Source organism: Lontra canadensis, unplaced genomic scaffold (genome assembly GCF_010015895.1).
Source record: "Lontra canadensis isolate GAN:19392208 unplaced genomic scaffold, GSC_riverotter_1.0 scaffold17, whole genome shotgun sequence".
NCBI lineage: Eukaryota > Metazoa > Chordata > Mammalia > Carnivora > Mustelidae > Lontra > Lontra canadensis.
The window spans coordinates 48,415-69,331 of NW_022631011.1; the positions used below are offsets into that span (position 1 = coordinate 48,415).

General features: G+C 51.3%; 1 protein-coding gene across 1 annotated transcript in view; it reads left to right on the top strand.

Annotated features, from left to right (window-relative positions):
* Window positions 1-609: 609 nt before the first annotated feature.
* Window positions 610-20,917, top strand: part of ZBTB7C (zinc finger and BTB domain containing 7C) — a 269,704-nt gene continuing 249,396 nt past the window's right edge. The window contains exon 1 of the mRNA XM_032859451.1: window positions 610-694. The gene's annotated coding sequence lies outside the window, so the exon portion shown is untranslated. The remainder of the gene's footprint in view (window positions 695-20,917) is intronic.

Here is a 20,917-nt window from a genome sequence, read left to right on the forward strand (position 1 = left end):
CACACCACAGTGTGCTGGAAGCCTCACCCCAGGGGCCTGGGCTGCAGGAGTTGAGGAGTGTCCCTGATGGGCATGGGTCTGTTCTCTGTGGTCTCATCTGTGGACGGAGAGTGCCCCATCCCCTCCTCTTTCCTGGGATAATAAGGTTCTGTTGGTGTTAGGAGCTGAGCTCTGAAGAGTGGGTAGGATGAAGGGTAGGTCTTACAGGCAAAGAAAACAAATATACAGAGGTAAGAAAACAGGACTGAGGGTGTGTGTGCGCACCGCGGCCCGGGGGCGGGGCTGGTGGGTGGGACCTTGGCGGTGAAGACCCTGGCTGCGGTGGACTGTGTATGGTCACCAGCAATTGCAGGACCTAATCATAAAGAGCAATAAGACGATGGCTGGAAAATTCTAGAACGGTTAAAACTGGGACAGGTGTTTCTGTTCATGGCGGGCGACAGAGGCCTCTCGTCTTCTTGCAGGTCCTTTCTGAAGCAGCTGGGGGCTCAGAACGTGCTGTCACCTCCAGGGAGCGGACCAGCCAGGAAGAGCAGGAGGGGATGGCGCAGATCACAGCCAGGGCCTGAGGAGTGAGCGTCGTCTGCAGACTGCTGGACCTGGGACCGCCACATTGGGAGGGCTTCGCCACCGGGGAGACTCAAGAAGAATCAATGCTTCGGCCCCCAGCGACATGTACACGGTGTAATGACAGGTAATGAACCTGAGGTTCATCTGTCCTCTCTGAATGATGTGGCAGGTAGGAGAATACATCAGCCTGCAGTAAACATCAAATGTCAACCCTTGGAGAGATAACTATGCAAACAAAGTGCCGTAAGGCCTGATAAGATGATAGATGGACGCTTTCTAGTTATTAGTTTCTGCCCCATGCACTTGCTGGAGCCCGGCACCGGAAGATTTAGCATCGGCTGGTTCACTTCCTATGCCGTATGGGAAGACGTGATGCCTTTATAGACGTAGCACCTCTTGTTTGAAGAGCTCAAAGTAACAAATCAAGAAGTCATTACTCCCCATTGGCTCCCTTGGGAAGCTGGGAGTTGATGCCAGTGGGGAAACAGGCGGCGAGGGGCGCAGGAGTGCTTGGTGGATCCTTGGGGGGTAGGTCTGGAGACCTCACTGGTTGGGAAGGCTTCTTGATTGACTGAGATTTCTCCGAAGAGAGGGTCAGGTGGTAGGTTGGTATTTCTTGTAGACTAAAGGAAAAGGGGACTTTATGGTTCTCTCTCCCTCTTTCCAAGGGCACTAGGTCAAGTAGCCGATCATCAAGGGTGGCTGGGGAAGGTCATGAGTAGGGATTTGGGGAGCAGAGGAAGGGGCTGGTGGATACCCTGGATCTAGAAGTTGACCCTGGGAAGTCAGCCAAGCAGGAAGCAGTATGCAGGTCCCCAGAGCCTGAAGGTGGAGGTCTGAGGCTAGAAAAAGAAGGGAGCCAGTGGGACTGGAGACCCTGAAGGTGAGTTCTGATCTGATGGAGGGCCTGTTCCCATAGGTCATCCGGTCTTTGCTCTGTGTGTCATATAGGGTACCATTCTGGCAACTTCTACTTTGGGGAAAACGGCAGGCTACGGCAGAGGCAAAAATAGCTTAGGGCCTTGGGAAATTGACCAGGGCAGGGGGAGAAGGACCAATGGCCTGGGGCAGGAGGCCCAAGGGGGTGTGGCAAATTCCATTCCAGTGCCGGCCAGTGTCAGGATCCATTGGGTCAAGCCAAGGGGTGGGGAGGGGCAGAGAATTAGGACTTCTGGGTGGCCTTGTTCTAAATCAGGCAGAAAGAATAAGATGAAGAAGGAATTTAGAAAGCTGAGCCCAGCTCTAGGAAATAGGTCAGCCACAGGCACCAGGCAGGCCCAGGACTTAGCTCCTATGTATATGAGGAAATAGAAGGGGGGTTGAGCTCTGGGGAGCCCAGCAAGGCTAGTCAGGGGTCTGGCTGTGCTTGGAGGGGCTTTGCTAGGGAGGCAGCCAGTTCCACAGATACCTGGGGCTGTGTCTCTGGGGACCCCAGAAGCCAGCATACTGTCCCTGGACGACTCACATGTCTCACCTCTCAGTGGGGGCTGTGGTCCATATGTCTCAGACTGGACTGGGGACCTAGGCAAGGCTGAACCTAAAGGGCCCCGTGATGGCAGATGATAGGGGCAGCAAAGGTCCAGTCCTGCAGGGTGCAGTGTGAGGACTTTCATCTTGTGTGTGGTTTCAGGAAGGTCGGAGCAGTAAGCTTCCTGATCAAGGCAAGAAAGAACAAAGGATCAGGTCTATGAGAAAGGTTCTTAACCTAGTTTATCAATATTACTGAGTAGCTGTTGTGTGCTGGGCACTGCGTGAGGTGCCAGAAATGCAAATATGTATGAGGATCTTTGCTGCTAAGGGAGGGAGGATGGCACACAGGAATAAGCATGGCAGTGGGGACAGAGCCAAGACCATGGAAGCCTCGGGCTCCTGTCTTCAAGACGGGGGCAATGCTTTCTCACTCACAGGCTGGTTCGGAGAATTAAATAAAATAAAACATGCAAAAACACTTAGCACAGCAGCTGGCACCATAAGAAGTGATCAATACATCGAACTTACTTGCATTATGCCGCCCTTGGAGGAGCTCACGGTCTGGCAGTGGTGGGAGCGAAGGAGGCTGGGAGAAATGCATCCTGGGTCCCAAGGCTCACAATTGTGAATGGGATCCAAGACCTGGACTCTGAAAACCTGGTTATCAGAATTTGTCTGGCGATGGAAGGTGTAGTCCAAGGTGGAGCCAAACACTCAGAAATGGTGACTAGGTTCAAGTACCTTGGTGATTGCTGGGCCCATGGTTCTTTATGGGCACCGAGTAGGACAGACGGTGGGAGGGGTGGCTCCAGGAATTTCCAGAAGTGTTGAGAAGAGAAGACATTGTCAGAATGCCTGGAGGGTCTTGCCTCCTCAGCTTCCAGCGCTGTTCTTGGGAGCAGGGCAGGGTGAGCTGGGTATAGAAACGAAGAAACGAAGGCGGGCCTTGGGTCCTACAGCAGGGCTGCCTAGGAGAGTCTGAGCACCAGCCACAGATGTAAGCCACCCATGGGATTTTAAATTTTCCAGTAGCCACACACAAAAAGGTAAGCATAGGAAAGTCAAATTAATTGTAGTATGTAAATATGTAAATATAAAATTAATTGTAATAATGCATTTCATATAACTTGAAAGGCCCAAGTATTTCCACCTATGATCAATATGCCAATTGTTAATGAGGTATTTCCCGTTCTCCTTTTCATGCAAAGTCTTCCAAGTCCTGAGTGCATTTGACACAGGCAGCACCCCTCTCTTTGGACTGGCCACATTTCAAGGGCTCATTTCAAGCAGCTTGTGGCTACTGTCCTGGACAGCTCAGGTCTACAGTCTAGAATATCTTGCCAGTGGGCACCCAGAGGCCAGGTGTCCCGAGCTTAACAATAGGACTCACTATCATGTCCTCTTCTTATGACACATCCGTCATGCATCCCTGGGGGAATTGGCTTCAGTGATCTGAGATGACTTGAATCACTCGTTCTAGATAGTGACTTATGTTTTCTGGAACCAGCCCCGGGGGTGGGTGTCTCCAGCTGGTCTTAGAACTCTAGCATCTGCTGGTTCGAGGCTGACCTCAGGCAGTTCCTAAAGCTCTCTGAGCTTCAGAGACTTTGTGGGAAGTAGCACTAATCATTTCTATCTTGTTGGGTAATGATGAGGACTTCAATACAACAATGAGTGATTATCTCATGACATTCGTTGTCAAGAAAGAATTCTTGTTATTATCTTAAGTCAAATAAAAACCAATTTGAGTTCCCCTAAGTTTAGCAGAAGTTTCCTAGCAGGCATTTCTGTGGTTCTGTCCATTGCACAGGAATGATGGGGCTTTGCAGGTCAGGAAAAATGGAGAGGGAGGTGAGGCCTGGATCCCAGCATATGGCACCAGGGCCTATCTGGGGACCCTCCTCCATGGGGCCATCTGGAGGAGGCAGGCCCTGCAGGCAACCTGTGCTCCTGTGTCAGCTCTGCCATAGGGAATCTTGAGGTACCTAGGCCTTCATCTCTAGGGTGATCAGCCGCCTTTGAAACGAAGGCCCATCTCTACCTTATTACCCACTATCTTTCCCAAGCCATAGATATACAGGTGCCTCCCTCTGAGGATAAGGGAACCCACTGGCACAGAGCGTGGCCGCTCTTTCTGGGGAGGGGGTATGGTTTTTATTATTTTGTGAATGACATCTGCTCCAGCCACAGGCCCCCAACAGCAGCAGCAAAATAAGGTTTGGTGAGAATTCTGCCATGGGGTAGAGGTTTAAAGAGAGTGCCTGCAGGCAGATCCCATGTCCTCCTGACCTGCTGTGGAAGGAGCAGGCGGTGAAGGTCAGCGACACAGAGAGTAAGGGGGTATCAGCTGTGCTGGAGAACCAGGGCAAAGTCTGCAAAATGAATGGAGACTCCAGGCCTGGGGACCCAGGCACCGTTTTCAAGATTGGGTCAACACTTGGTTGTGTGTGGTGGGGTCAGCGGTCCTCTGAGGCTCACTGCAGTGGCCCGTGGGTCCCTGTGTTGCTGCCTCTCTAGGCAGGAAGTCCTACCCCCTGGAGTAGCTGGCTCCTGCTTCCTGTTCCCTCTCCCAGGGCCCCGAATTCTCCAAGCTGTCACGAATCAGAAAGGATCCCTCCAAACCTGTGTCATTGTGACTTAGCATCTATTTTAAGAGGTAATCTGTGGCACATTTGGAGGACAGTGGGAAGGCTGTTTCACGACATCAAGCACATTTAGAGAGAGATGTAGGCATGGCTCTTTCTAAGTTGGCTTTGTGACCCCGGGCAGGTTGTTCACCTTCTCTGGGCCTTAATGTTCTCATCTGTTCAACGGGCGTGAGAACGTGTGTTGCCATGATGCCAGGTGCACTTGCATTTCCAAAGAGGAACTATGAACCTTAATCACCAAAGATTTGAGAGTCTTATGGCAGCACGCTTTCCCTCCCCACGTCTCTAACAGTGTGTCATTCCGTTCTTTAACATTAGCCTCTCTGTTGCTTCCTGGGGGTACACAGGGAGTGGTTTCTAATCTATCCCTTTACACTTCTGTAGCCGGGAGAGGCGGAAAGCCACATTGCCCTTGACTGACAACCTTCGTATGGGTATTTAACAATTTTAATTTTTCATGATTCCTCTGATAAAAATAGTGCCTAACTAAAAACAAATACGTTTGTATTTTCCATCTCCTTAATTAGTTTCTAATTTGGGGGTTCTTATTAGCTTAAAATCATCCCACTGAAATGGTCCTTGGAGGAGAAAAAAACGTGAAAACCACAATCAGTTCTAGAGAGATCTTGGTATTTAATTATGCTGATTGGAGCACTAGAGACCCCTGGCAAAACGAACCTCTCAGAATAAGCTTGATTTGTGTAATTTGGTTTTTAAAAATTTTGGATGCATATTTATCATATTCAACTATGTGTTCTTGCTCTCCTTGAGATTCTGACTCATCTTCTCAGAGACGGCTGGAGGAACCCACAGGCTGTTGAGACCCTGGGATTCCGGCTGAGCCCACAGAGTTGCTGGTAGGGCCTGGACTGTAGGGAGCATTGGGTCCCCAGCTTGGCTGGCCATTTAAATAGGTCTTTTCTTTAAAAAGAAGAAGGGGAAGGTTAAAAGTCTCACAGAGACAGGCTAAGAAAGGATATGGTGATAGAATTTTGGAACCTCATAGTCGGAGAGAGTCTCCCGTGAAATCTTAGAAAAATGGGCAAGTCCCAAAGGGTTAGAGATGCATCTAGAAGCACATTTTAGGATGTGGTATGTAACTTTGGAGGTACTGGGAGGATCTAGTTGCTCAAAAAGGTATCCAAACCCGTGGGTCCATATTAGCTTTGCTAAGCGCTGGACAGTCAGATGTAATAGGAAGGACACAGTATCACCCATGATACTTGCTTGCTATAAAGTTGAACCAGATCTGCTCAAGCCGGTAAATCTAACTACCATTTTACACAGGAACTAGAGGAATAGGCAAAACGCCAATGCAGGGAGGCCATCCGCACAGCCACACCGAAACCTCAGGACAAATGCCCTCATTTCGCTAATAGGATGTTGAGGGGGAGGTAAGGGGAGGTGTAGGGGAAATTATTACCGGTCAGTATAATCTTTTTTTAAGGATTTATTTATTTATTAGAGATAGAGAGTGAGCCCGTAAACAGGGCAGAGGGAGAGGGAGAGAGAGAGAAAAGCAGACTCCCTGCTGAGCACAGAGCCCAACGCAGGACTCGATCCCATAACCCCAAGATCATGACCTGAGCTGAAATCAAGAGTCAGATGCTCAACTGACTGAGCCACCCAGGTGCCCCGACTGGTAGAGTCTTAAGAGACACACTAAGCAAATGCACTCTGTGGGTCCAGTTTGAGTTCTGATTCCAGGCCTACGTGCCGTAGATGGACCAATCTGAGAGAAGCCAAGAACATTAGATCCAGGATGGGCGTTAGATATCCAGGAGTTGTTATGAATTTTTTAAGGCGTGTAATACTGTGACAGGTATTTACAGATGACACGATATCTGGGCTTTTCTCTAGGATATTCCAGATCAGAAAGATGAAGCAAAAATAGCAGATCGTTGTGTACTGTTGAAGCTGTTGATGGACACCCAGAGATTTATTATGCTCCTCTATTTGTGTGTGTTTGAGAAGTTTGACCATGACAAGTAGAATAATAATGAGAAGGAGGAGGAGGAAGAGGAGGAGAAAGAAAAGAAGGAGGAGGAGGAGGGGGAGGAGAAAGAAAAGAAGGAGGGGGAGGAGAAAGATAAGAAGGAGGAGGGGGAGGAGAGGAAGAAGAAGAAGAAATATCCTTACTAGTTGGCTGAGCCCTGAAATTTCATCATCAGCACTTTATCCACCCAGCTTAAGCCTTCCTTCATCCATCATACGCAGCTTCACCTGGGAGTGCGACTTCCACTTTAGGAAAGTCACAGTGGGTCAGAAGAATGTGTCCCCAGCACAGAAGAGTTCCAGGGGAGGTCAAGTTTGGAAAAGTCTGTATTGAACGAAGCCAGAGAGATATCTCTGGAGCCTTGGTTTGACTGATTGGCACTAGACATCTTGTGTGAGGGTGGGCTCTGGCGATGCGGTGTTCTCCAGGATTATTTGCCATAGGCTTCAAAGGAGGTAGAAACCTCCAGCCCCTTCAGGGAAAATCAGACTAAGGTCAGAACCCTGGTTCCAGAGTTGTTTCTGTTCACTCACTAGTCATCGATTAATCACTCACTCTGTGCCCCAGTTTTCTTATCTGTAAAATGAGCTTAATATCACCTACCACGTACTTTACAAGACTATGGAAGGGCTTCGTACACAGTAGAGAGCCCAAGAGCAAAGGTTAAATTGTGTGATTTTTGTCTGGGGCCATTTTCCGATGCTTGGTCCACGAGAGTTTGCTTGGAGGCTTGTGGCTCTGTACACAGGGGGTGTCACACGTCACCTCAAGAATGGACGGTGGGGGGTGTTACATGCTCAAAAGATACAAAGGTGGTAAAAACAAGGTCTCTGCCCTTCAGGAGCTCACAATGGATCTGGAGGTGGAGGCAGCGAGAGCAAACAGCAGTGGGGACTAGCAAAGCCATCTAGCCCTTGAGACAAATGAAAGTCTCCGATTCAGAGGAAGAGGGGAGCGCTCTTGGTTGGGGTGGTCTGCGGAGGGCCATCTGGATGAGGTGGCACTTGACCTGGGCCTTGAAACTGGGGGAGATCTGCACGGGCCATCCCTTTGTTAGTTGTGGATCACTTCACTGGAATACTTCCCTGTCTCCTGCCGCCGCCCACCCACATTCTGCAGCTGAACACATAAACCTTGTTTGGATTGCAGTACTATCTGACTCGGGGGCCCAGGTCCTCCCCGTCCGGAGCAGGGGTCAGTGCTCCCCCTGCTCAGCCCTCCCAGCCACTCCCATCCTCTCCTCCGCTCTCTCTCCACCTCTAGTTTCCATCTGCCCACCGGAGCCCAGAGGAGCTGGGATTACTCACCCCGTCCACACTCATCACTCCTGCCCTCCTTTTTAAGTTAAAAAAAAAAAAAAAAAGTATAAAGCACAGAAACAAAGCAATAAATTATGACTCAGAGACACCCAAGCCTTCATGTGGAAATGTTTATCACTGTCAAATCATTCCTTCAGGCAGTGAGAGAAGACAGCCTGAGCGGGGATTGTGGGAAAGGTGGGCAACAGTGGTGTGAGTGGACGTGGAGGGACTGGAGGCACCCTTGGGAGCTGGCCTGGATTCTTGGGTGCAGAGAGCTGGCCGGGGGGCTTCGACTCTCCTCGTGGGGTGTACGTGCATTTTGTTGGGGTGTGAATAGCAGTCAAGGGCACTTGCTCACAGAAAGCCCACGCTGTCCTTTAATTGGCACAGCAGAAATGCAAGAGAAGGACCCAGGAAACAACAGGGCTAGGGTGGGCGCTTTGAGTCAGCAAGGGGGCCAGCTCCGTGCCACGCCAATATTCAGAGATGTGGACACGTGCCTCATCTTCTAGAGTCTGTGTGGGCAGAGCTCAGCCCACTCCTGGCTCGTTGTAAGGCTCAGGAAGCTACTGTTCGTACTGATATTGGGCGGAGGGGCTTACCCAGTGCCTGGCACGAAGTTGTCCCCCACTGTGCTTTTCATAGTGACTGCGCACCTCAGCTTGGGGGTCAGAGGGCCCTGCTGTTAAGTCCTGGCTTCACTACTCAGGCAGGTGACTGGGTTTTCCTAAGCCTTGGTATCCTTAGGCGTAAGATGGGGTCACCACGCCTCCCTCCCACTATGGCTGGGCAGGGGGGAGGGTAGGAAATGAAATGATCCAAAGAGACCCCTTGGCCCCTATGGACCCTCACCAACTTTCAGTCTTCATCTCTACCCTTTCTGCCGCCGTGCAGTAGTATCACAGCCGGCAAGCTCCTCCGAGCCTCAGTTTCCTTGTCTACGACATGGAAATAATGAGATTACTCGCCCTGCTGACATGGCTTCACAGTGAAGAGGGAGTTTAATGGGCAAGTAAGGTAACAACGTTGGAAGGAGTAGCCAGAGTTCATCAAACGTTTAAAAAACCATATGTGTCTGTCTGTTCCCATCAGGTAGTCCCACGTGTGAACATGCACACACAGACCATACTCAGAATTCCCAGAGTGGCCAAAAGTGTGCCCAGCGTGACGTGGGTGTCCTGGGAGGGAGAGAGGTAGCACCTGTCTCTGAGCTGGTGTGTATTGTGCTTTTTGGCTGTTTCAGCGTCCCGCAGGCCTGTCGTCCCCGTCTCTGGCTGGCTGCCCCGTGCTCTTGGGGGTGGGAGAGGCCCGTGGGGCCAGGCCCCACAGACCTGGCATCCGGCGCAGGCTCTAGGCTGCCCTGGGTGAAACCGGAGCAAATCCTGGAATGGCTTCCTCAGACACGAAAATGCAGGTGGAAAAACTGCCTACTGCAGGACTCTGAGAGGGTCCAGGAAGCCGACGACTTAAAGCCCTTCTCAGTCGTAAAGCGGTGACCAAACGGAGTTCGCCACGATCTGGGTGTCTGGGCCTTCGGAGCCCAGGGGAGCAAAAGATTTAATCGCATTGTTAATTGATGAATAGATCCTCTGCTATTTCACCTGCTTCTGGGGGGCAGTGGGGGCTTCTCTTCTGTGAGACACACCCCTTGAAGCAGCCGTCCCTGACCCCGGTCCTCTGTTGCCTCTCTGAGTTGGAAGGTGTTCCTTCTCCCAGCCCTGGCCGTTGGGGCCGAGATCAGCCGTCCGTTTACCCGCTTATTCTAATTCGCTTTATAGCTCAGCACTCGCTCTAGGTTTTGATTTACAGTTAATGGTTCATCTTTGAATGAACACTTGTCTGGAACCTTCCATCAGTCAACGGTGATGGTATTGACTTGGCAGCAGGGAATGAGTCCTGGGGTGCTAATAAGTCTTTTTATTTTATTTATTTTGGGGGGGGCAGTATTTCCCCCTTTCCCCCCATCAGCCATGTAAGAAACACTCCACAAATACAAACTCATTTTATTCTAAGGCCACATGGTGTCGTGGAAAGAGCACAGGCATCCGTCGGGAGATAGGAGCTCTGGGCCCCACTTTGCTGTCAGCTCACTCACTGTATGATTCTGCGTGAGAAAATATTGACCTCTCTGGGCCTCCGTTTCTCTTCGGCCAGGAAGTACAGGGTTGGGAGGGGACTTCTTGCCCCGAGCCTCTGATGGAGCCAATCCGCCCAACGAAGTGTATAATGAAGGTGAGAGATCTGTGTTCAGATTACAAATATAATAACTGCTTCATACAAGAAAAGAATTACAAGTGTGTCGCCAAGAAAGCGAAGGGAACTGTAACTCCCCCTCCCCTCCCAGAGACTAGCATGGCATTATTCTATCTGTATTGTCACTGTGGCTCTGGAAAATCGATCCAGATGGCCCCAACATGAGATCAAGCTACGTATTATGTTCTGCAGTTTGTGTTTCTACTTAATGTATCTTTAAAAAAACTACTCACATGGCTCACTCCTGTTTTTTATAATATGGTTTTCTATAGTATGGATATCATCTATTAATAGACTAGAATTAATTTTACTAATGGACATCTGGGTGGTGGCAGTGAGTTGTCATTGATTGGATGATTGGTTGCCCCTCCTATTCCGGGAGCAGGTCAGAGAGGACCCCGTGAGGGGAGAGTACGCTTCCAGGGCCAAAGCCGCCATCCTGAGTGAGGGCGCTGTTCCCCAGAACTGGGGGCACCGTGAGGAGGGCCTGGGGTGGGGTGGGCTGGAGCCACAGGCAGGGCGGAGCCTAATGGTGTAAACACATTCTTAGAGCAGCTTGGTTGCTCTGGGACCATGGAATGTCAGCAGCTGGGACAACTGTGACTCAGGGCTGAGTCAGGGAGCAGACGTGGCATAGCCCTCCCGAGGTGGGCAACCTTGAATGGCACTGGCCTGGTACCAGCCCCGGCCTTCACCTCCTCCCTCCACTGCCAAGGCAGGGATGCCAGGCCACCACAGGCAGCCCCAGCAGGCTGCCTATCTGTCCCCCTGTTCCCAGCCTCCAGGTGGCTGGAGGCTGGTGATATACCCTTCTGGGTCCTTGGGACTGTGGGATCCCAGGCAAGGCAGTATTAGGACCCATTTTTCAGAGAAGGCAGAAGGGAGACCTTGTTGGTGCTTGTGCCTAGAAATTATTTCCTATTTCCCCTTTCCTCTTGTGTTTGACTGAATTAGAATTTTTGAATTGGTAAAGCATTTATAGGGCTTAAAAGTCAAAATAACATATAAAGGTATATACCCAGAGCTCTCCCTCTCCCTCTTTTGCCCTCTGTAGGCGACCATTTACATAATTTTCTGGTTTATACTTCCAGTGTTACTTTTTTCCAAAATGGAGAAACTTGACTATGTATCTTTCGTTTTCCACATTACCATAAAAAAAAATACCTTCCTGTATATCCTGTACCTTTGCTTCTCTTCTTTCCTTGCATGTATCCTTGAAATGTCTCCATATTAGCACACAGATCGCTTCCTCAGTTATTTATTTATTTATTTATTTGCTTATTTATTTTTTTAGTAGCCGTGAAGTAGTTACCAGATGCATGGATAGAATTTTTTTTAAACAAACCCCCTATAGAAGGACACTACGATTGCTTCCAGTTTTTGACTATTAAAAACACTTCCACAGGGACGCCTGGGTGGTGCCCTGGTGGGTTGGGCCTCTGCCTTCAGCTCAGGTCGTGATCTAAGGGTCCTGGGATCTAGCCCCACATCGGGCTCTCTGCTCGGCAGGGAGCCTGCTTCCCCCTCTCTCTCTGCCTGCCTCTCTGCCTACTTGTGATCTCTGTCTGTCAAATAAATAAATAAAATCTTAAAAACCCCGAAAAACAACAACAAAAAAAACACTTGCAATCTGATGTCAGGCTGGACTGTTTTGTTGCGTGTGTGTATATGGTAAATAACGAACCACCCCAAATCTTTTTCCAGAAGTAGGCAGACTATGCATTATCTTTGAGCAGATACGCGAACAAGACTTTGCTCCCAGATTCCCATGCTTAGTTGTCCAAATGGCCCCGTCCCCCAGCTCCCTGCCTCCCATAGCCACCAAAATGTCTGCCCAGATGCAGTGTCCTCTGTCGGCCGACCTGGGACTTTAGAAATGGTCTTTACTTTCATTTCCTCTGGTGGTCTCAGCAGAGACTCAATCCTGGGCCCTAGACATTTGAAGTCTCTGGAAAGGTTATCGGGAGTCCTGAGCACAGTGGCAAAAGCGTCATGGCCTGGATCTGTCAGGGGGAGTGGGTTCTGGTCCCAGATCTACTGCTGATGAACCCGGGACACTGCAGCAGCATCCCCCCCGTGCTGTCCTGCCAGGGAGCGGAGTGGCCTGACCTCCTCTCCCACGCTGACCTTAGGTGGTGGTGGGAGCAGCCGGATGGCATTAAGGGCAGTTTTAAATTCCTCAGGCCTGGGCTAGCAACGAAGTGTCACTTTCTCAATGCGGGCCTGCCTGCTGGTGTTTCCTCACCTCCCCGGGGGGCCGGAATGCTCTCTTTAACGTGAAATCCAAGCGTCCATGAAGCTGGCTTGTACGTGTTAATAAAACGATGCCCATGTGCGGATTCCCATTACTCATAAGTACATTCATTTGGCTACAGATTTGTGGCGCCCTTTCATTGCTAGCGCATGAAAAAGGGATATTTCACACACGTTTCACAGAAGCACTGTGATTTAGCTTCTGAGTGAATAGGAATCAATGCCACAGCCAACTGCCACCCAAGAGCCCGTTTATATTGAATTATGGGCTGCAGCGGCCCCACCTTGGACAAGGATCTTGTCAGATCTGATAAGGTAATAGTAATAATAACCCACATTTTCATTACGCGGGCTCCCTCCCCAGGACTTTGCTGCCGGCCTGTCTGCCTTCTTTGTGGGTCAGTCTCTTCCTGTCCCGGGTGTGCCTAAGTCAGCCGGGGCCTCTCCCCAGGAAGGAGTTCTGGGCCCCAAGTCTCGGTCAATCAGCTGGTAGGTTGGTCTGCCCTGCACTGATGTTGTCATGCACAGAACCCCTCAAACGCAGCGGGTCCACACCTAGCACGTCCTCGTCCCATGAACAGCACTGCCATTGGCTCCGTCCACCCGGCCTCCTGCTTCAGCCCACCTGTTTCCCCTGCGTGTTCAATGTCCCTGGAGTCTGGCCCTCTTCTCGGCTCCTCCTGTCCTCCTGTAGCCCAAAGCATCTCCCATGCAGTAGCTCTGCAGTCCAAATGGCCTCCCTGCCTTTCCTCTTGTCACCTTGACCCCGATCTTTCCAGAGCAATATGTCATCTCTGCTGACCTCTTGGTGCTTCTAGGACAAAGGCAGAAATTCTTACTGGGACCCAGAGGGCCTGCCCACCTCGTCTGCCTCCTCCTGTACCCTCTTCCCTTTGGTTTCTGGAAGAAGCAGTGTTCTTTTCCTCCTGGGGCGGTATGCAAGCTGCTCTCTCTGGGAGCTGGCTTCCCTCAACCTCATGGGTTGAACCCCTGCACACCCATCAGAGAGCAGCTAGGTGGTCCCTCCCCTGACCCTCTGGGCTAGGTCTGGTCCCTTGTTAGCCCTGATCACAGTTATATATAAAAATCTAATGTAATGAGCTATTTGATATCTGTCTCCTCACCAGAGGGTAAATTCCATATCCTGTCGACAGCTGGACGCCAGCACAGCACACAGAACATAGTAGGAGCATATCGAATGAGGGGAAGCATGAGCAGGCCGTGTCCCGGAGGGCAGGGCAGGGGGACTCAAAGAACACAGATACCCAGTGAACATTCCTTTTGTAGCAACATCAGCCGGATGACACAGTTGTGGGAATACAAAGGACTTCAGAGGTAGTCTGGAGTCCCAAGCCCCTCTGGGAGGGAGGGAGAACAGAACTGTGGCCAGGACTGCAGCCTCTTGGGTTCCAACTGCCTGCCTTCTTGCTGTGTGTTCTTGAGCAAGTTGCCCAACCTCTCTGAGTCTCAATTTCCTCATCCGTAAGATAGGAACAGTACTTTTTCCAGAAAAACACTGTGAGGAATTAAAAGGGAAGAAACGTTGTGTTACATGAGAAAACCCATGCGAGGTGCTCAGCAGAGGGCCAGCCCTGAGTGCCTATGGGCTGTTATTATTATATTACAGACCATGACACTGAAGCCCAGAGAGGTTAGGCTTCCTGAGCAAGATCACACAGTTCCTAACGCGCAGCCTGGTTTTCCGTACTGGTCACTGGACGGAGCCGTCTCCAGACGTTCTGGTCATATTGCTGTGACATAGTGCTCCTCAACCAGGGTGACTTTACCTATCCCCTCCCACTCTCCCAGGGGCATTTGGTGATGTCTATAGACATTTTTCATTGTCCTAGAAGGGGAAAGGGGTGCTACTGATGTTTAGTGGGAAGAAGCCTGGGGTGCTGGCTATGGGCTGGACAGGAGCCCCACCCCCAGCAAAGAATCCCAACATGTCAATAGCGCCAATGTTGAGAAACCCTACTACGGCATTTATAGGGGGAATGCCCTCTCGGAAAAGGCTGAGCAGGGCTCGAAAGCTGAGATAGAACAGAGAAGTAGCCAAGAGTCAACCAGCTGTTTATCCTGGAGAGAAAATGGAACAGGGGCGACCTCCGATGTGTATGGGCTTCGGGGAGTGTTCAAAGTTTTTCTGAGGGGCATCTTTGTCAGAACCTTACACACCTCAGCACCCACCTTCCTCTATTCCCTTTCCAAAGGGCCTTTGGCTCATCCAAGATTTCGGGGTGCTTTTGCAGAAATGGGGGTCCTTGCTGGGATGGCTCAGGGAGCAGCCATGCAATGTTACGTGTCTGTTCGTGGCTCTGTGAGCAGCTGCCCTTGGGAGGTGTGAGGACTCAGGGAAAGTGTAAATCACACTCTGACCAGCTTCCCTACCCCCAGGCCTGCACCATTTTCACCTAGGAAAAGTCAAATAAAAATGCATTCCATGTTCTAGTCCTAAAGGAGGCAGAATGGGGAGGAGCCAGGGAGGGGAACCAGCCTCGCACAGCCTTGATGAAGCGTATCTGAGCCGCAGGGATTTTCTGGCCTTGGATGCAGCCTGGGGACCCCTGGAAGCCGGTGGTCCTGAGTGTCCTCTCTGCGGTCCAGGTGCGGGGGACAGCCTTGGGTCCTAACCCGCTGTGTGGGATAGATGGGAGCTCCCAGCTCCTTTCAGGGTTGATGAGGTCTTCAGAGGGTGCCTCACTTCAGGGGACGAGCCCGGCCATGAGGAGGGACTCTTGGAGCTGGGGAAGGTCCATCGCCTGGGGGGCCACACAGATGCCCAGGGTTTCCGGTCAGGTTGGCTGCAGGAGGGTTTGGAAAAGAGCATGAGGACCTCCTTCCCAGAGGCAGGGGTGCCCAGAGCCAGGGTCCAAGGAGCAGGGCCGAGGCTGCCAGCACACTCCCTACAGCTGACAAGGTGCTCTTCAGGTGAGGCAATGGGATTGCAGCTGACTGGACGTGAGCTGCGGTACAGTCCACGGTAGATGATGCTTTGTGGGTGTTTGGCCCTGTGTCTGGTCTTTGCCGCCCGCCTGGGAGCCTCCGAGGAGACCAGTAGCCGGCTGGTAGTTCTGTACGGGATTTGACCAGTTCTCGCCTCCTCTGCTGTTCTCTCGGGTTCTGGCAGCCTGCTCTCCCACCTGGGTTTCTACAATAGCTTCCTGATTAGCATCCCAGCCTCCCCTCCTCCCCCGCCCCCCCATCACGGGCCATCCTCAAGGCCTCAGCCAGAGAGATCCTTTAAAATGTATCGGATGGTTTTCTCTTTTGCTCAGAACCAGTGGCTCTCCATGTGGCTCAGAATAAAAGCCAAAGTCCCCTGAGTGGCCTGCAAGGCCCCTGGGGTCACTCCACTCTGGCCTTGCTAGCCAGTTCTCAGGTCCCCTTGCCTCAGGGTCTTTGCCCAGATTCTTTCCTTTGCCTAGAAGCTCAGTCCCCCCAGAAGCTCAGAAATGGACAAGTCTCTTCCTTCCCCTTCCTCAGGACTTGGCTCAAATGTCACTTTCTCCATCACATCTTCCCAGGGACTTGGCTCAAATGTCACTTTCTCCATCACATCTTCCCAGACCACCTGCTTCCTGTCTCCCGGATCTTCATTTCTGTCCATGATACTCGTAGACTGACACTGGGTATTGTGGGGACTGTCTATCCCCCTACACTCGAATGTGAGCTCCAAAAAGGTGGGAATTTTCTTTTTCTATTGCACTTGCTGGCATAAACCCAGAGCCAGGGACAATATCTAGCCTGCGATGGGTACTCGATATATTTTTTCTTATTTACCCCCTTTCATACCACTGATGCTTACAACTGGCTTAATCACAGTCTCTGTCTCATGACATTCTCTCTCTTGGCCGATGCATGCTTTACTTTTATTTACTTATATAGTTAATGTAGTTATTTTTATTAATGGAATATGCACCCAAGAGCTCATCATCCAAAACAAAGCAAGGATTTAATAGAACCTACATCCGAACATATGATCCGGCCTCACCCCATCCCAGGGTCTCCCCACTGAGACGATCATCTTTCTTAATTTTGACTTTATCGTTCTCCCGTTTTCCCTTTTATCCCACTTCATTGCATCCATATGTATTCCTAAAAAGTATGTCTTACTGTAGTTATTTTTAGCCTATACAAAGCCTATTATACTGTACATAATCTTCGAAGTCCTTTGCACTCAATATTATATAAGGTTCCCCTCCATTGTTGCATATGCTGTGGCTCATTCCTTTTGATGTCAAAAGGATCAGTGGAGTGAATATCTAACTTTCAGTGCCCCCATAGTGCCAAGTTCGTAACAACAGCTAACATCTACTAAGCACTTCCTCTGTGCAAGGCACTCTGTTGTTTTATTAGCCCCACTTAACAGGTGGGAAGACTGAGACAAGAGGTAAGCACTGGCCTAAGGTCATAATAGAATGGGTCAAGGGGCAGAGGCAGGATTGAACCCATGTAGTGTGGTTCCAGAGGCCTTGCTCCTGTCCCTGCACCATACCACCTGTCTGAACACATGAGGTAGCTTTCTTGCTTGCACACACACTCACCCCCATGGCCAGCAGGAACTCCGCTATTCAGTCACAAACACAGTCATAAATTCAGTTACAGAGCCTCTCAGTTACAAATCAAGGTTTGATGCAGACACGCGCACACACACGTATACACTGGCATTCAGGAATCACTCACAAATACTTGTTAACTGATGGAAAATTTATATTAGGAGAGATAGACCTTAGCTTCTGATGCTATTTCTATTTCTATGCATCTCTTCTCTGTGAAAAGAAAAAAGCCATCTGGGTCTTGTGCTTCCAGAGGCTGGTAGCTCAGGATCTAGCTGGACAGTCTGTGCCCTTGGCCTTGGCTTCCAGGAGGAGAGCAGGCTGGACAGTGCCATTGGCCTGGGGGAGGAAGAGACCTGTTCAGGGCAGTTTGTCTCCCTCTATACCAGAGCCCCGGGAGACTGCAGGGGCCTCACTGAGCAGAGCTGGGCAAGAGGAGATCCTTCCAGGGGCCCCCTAGCTATCAGGTGCCCCCTCGTGGTACTAGGAGCACCCTCTCAAGGGTGAGATTCTTTCTACATTAGAAACTAAAGGACGGGATGGAAAACTGGAGGGCTGGGCCCAGGCTCCAGCACAAAATAGACACTGCCCTGAGAACAATTGCCCTGGCCCCAGGGGTCACACTCAGCAAGGCCGAGGTCAGACAAATAAATGAACATTGTGGTGGGTTTGGTCCTGAGCCCGGGGTTGGGCTTGTGTGAGTTGGGTGTGACCACAGGGAGGACAAGGCCATGGAATTTACCCCTCTGGCGTGCAGAATGGTCCACCATGCCAGCCATTGCCCAGGCCTGGAGCCGAGCTCTTCTGCAAGGACTACCTGGGACTTGCCTCACTGAGCTACAGAGGGAAGGCAGACGAATCTTACTGGGCAGCTGGATCCCTGATAACCAAGCGGGGTGGAGGAGGCCAGAAACCTCACCTGAGGGGGGTGGGAGTAGAGGTGGATGGGTGAAGCCAGAGGTTCCAGATCTGTCTGGTGGGAGGAGGAAAGGAAGCTAGGTGAACACTGAACACTGTTCTGCTTTTTGCTATCAATAGGGGGCGGCAGAGAGCAAAAGACGAACAGCGGGGCCTCCCCTGCTAATAAGTCCATCCCAGCCTCAGTTTCCCCTGAGCACTTGTGGGCCTAGAAGCCTTCAAACTAAGTGCAGGTGTGTGGCACTGTGGAAGGGCAGGGCGCCCACTGGGCTGGGGTGGGGAGGCAAGGAATCCCCCAGAAGGGGGAAGGACTGCTTGAACTCACGGCCAGCGCTCTCCACCCAGGCTGCACCTTGGAATGGCCCCAGGAGCTTCTGAAATACTGACACCCCGGCCCATCCAGACCCGGAATTAGAAGGTCAAGGGAGGGGCCCCAGAGACAGGTCTGTTTTAAAGCCTCTGAGATGATTCTTCTCTTTGGCCAGGACTGAGATCCACTGAGACACTGCTGTTTTGAGTACCAGCACACCCCCCATGCCGCCATAGCTGTGGGACCGAGTACTGACTTCTACAGGACAGCGATGGTGACATGGGCTCACATCAGGGCTGCTGTGAGAATTATGGGAAACGTTGCGTGCAAAGCCTGCTCATGGCTGCTGCCCACAAGGAATCTGCACAGTCAGGTCAGGGCACTTGTCCCTGGCGGACAGCCTCTAGACCTGCCATCCTCGGAGCAGGGCCTTTGTTCGGGGTCCTTGGGGACACGCAACATTCGGGGAGGCATTTTGTTTCTGGAATCTGAGGTCTGGGGGGAGCTGACCTGGAGGCCCGGGTCAGACTGGGTCCCGTCTTGTGCCGGAGCCTCAGGTCAGAGATGATGAGGACGGCGCCTGCTTCCCTGAAGGCTTTAACCTTGGTCACGACGTCTAGCTGGGGCAGCATTTTAGCCAAACCTGGGGGAAGGGCAGCATTTGCGGTGTCTCCTATGCGTTAGACAGGTTCATACCTATTATTTCACACAGTCCTCACCCTGTGTGATGGATACACATATCCCCCTTTTACAGAGGGAGAAACTGGGGCCCAGAGAGGCCCGGCCACTTGCTCAAGGTCACACAGGAGAACCAGGTCTGTGGGCTTTTCGCCGTGCCATAGCCACCTCCCCAGAGTTATAATCCATGGCTTCCTCCCCAGGCTGAGGGCTTGCAGGGATGGACACTGGGGGGATGTGTCTGGGGTCCTCAGAAACCCATGTCCTAAATTCAGCCACCTCTTCTTCCTAAACCCAGACAAGGGTTTTTTCTTTTCAAAATCTCCCCACCCCGATCTTTTTTTAAAAAACCTCTTTTGTTTGTTTTCCATGAAGATTTTTAGAACATTCTTTAACAATTCCAATTCTTCTACAGCTATAAGGAAGGGGGAAAAATGAATAAGGGTTCTCAATTTTGAGGCCCAGGGCAGGCCCCAGGTGCCCTCTGAGTGGCGGGGTCTGGGTGGGAAGTCTGGGGGGCCTGGTTACCAGGTCTCTAGGGCTGGACAGTTGATGATGTGTATCTCCAAGGATGAGAGGGGTAGGAGGACTCCTGATCCTCCCTGAGCAGGGCAGGGCTGGGGGCTTCCAGGTGCTGCAGTTGTCATGCAAGTCTGTCCTGATCCATAGGGCCTGTCTCCAGGGCCTGCCTATAGACCTCTTTCCATTTTGTGTTACACTGATGGAGTGGGGAGCCATGAAGCTGACTGACCCCCCCCCCCCCCCCCCGTCAGAGCTGGACTTGAGTCAGGGGCAGGTCAGGACAGTCGGATGGAGTGGGACGGGTGTCCAACTCTGTAGCCCCCCTGGAGAGGCTGACTCAACTATGCCCCTTAGGAGCTGCTGTTCCTACTGAGAGTGTGGGGCTGAACACAGGCTCCAGTCTGCCTCCTTACTTTCCACTTTGCCTAAAAGGAGGAAACTGAGTCCCAAGGCAGCAGGTAACTTCTTAGGGGTCCTAAGGCTAGTAAGTGGCAAAGTAGGGGGATCCTGAGTGCCAGACCACTGCTCTTTGCACTGAGACAGGGGGTGGTGGAGAGAACAGAGAAGAGGAGGAAAACGGGATGACCTTGAGCATCAGGAGCCCTTGTGGGAACAATCTCCACTCTATTGTGAATCCGAGCGCGTGCTATCCCAGCTTTGGCTCCCCTACCAGATTACAGAAGCACTGTGGTCATTTTCCTGTATGCTGTTAGGGTTTTGAATTTTCAAAAAGTCCCTGAGTCCTGTGAGCCTAATTCAGTACTGGTGTGCCCATTTACCCCCAGCAGATTTCCAGCTGTTGACAAGTAGCTGGTGCTTCTCTCAAGGTCAGCTCTCCAGGTACCTGCTTTATGCAGAAGTCACTGTGTTCCCAGTGTCTCAACTCAACTGGCTTCTGCAATCACATACGTTTGTCCCAACTTTAATAGGCACTCTTGAAGGCATTCCCCAGGCAGATGACACGGTAGGCTCTGACAGCCTGAAAAGAGGACAGGAAAGGGCTGTCATGCCCGCAGTCACCATGCCCTCCATGAAGGGCTCCTTTCATCCCAAGCGGCTGTGCAGACCCCAGGCGAGGATGGGCAGTGGAGGGAAACCATACCCATTAACAGCCCTGCTCAGGACTCCCCTGCTGGCTGCAAAAAATGCCTGCCTGCAAGCTTGTGAAGTCCCAGGAGAATGTTAAACATGAAAGCCAGGGTCAAGGCTAGTACTTGGGGTGGCCTGCAGCTTTGAACCCTTCTCCCAGCTGGCAGCCATCTCTGGAGGGGTGGGCTAGCCTGGAGGGGAGGGGACAACTGTGGGTTCTTCCTTTTCTGATCTCTGAGAAACCTCAGCTGGAGACATCTTCCTAAAGGGACTTTCTGGAAGGGCCAGGTCTTGCTCCTGATGGCGACCCAGTGCTGTCTGTCATCCCCTGAGCTAGTTCCAGCAGCTTT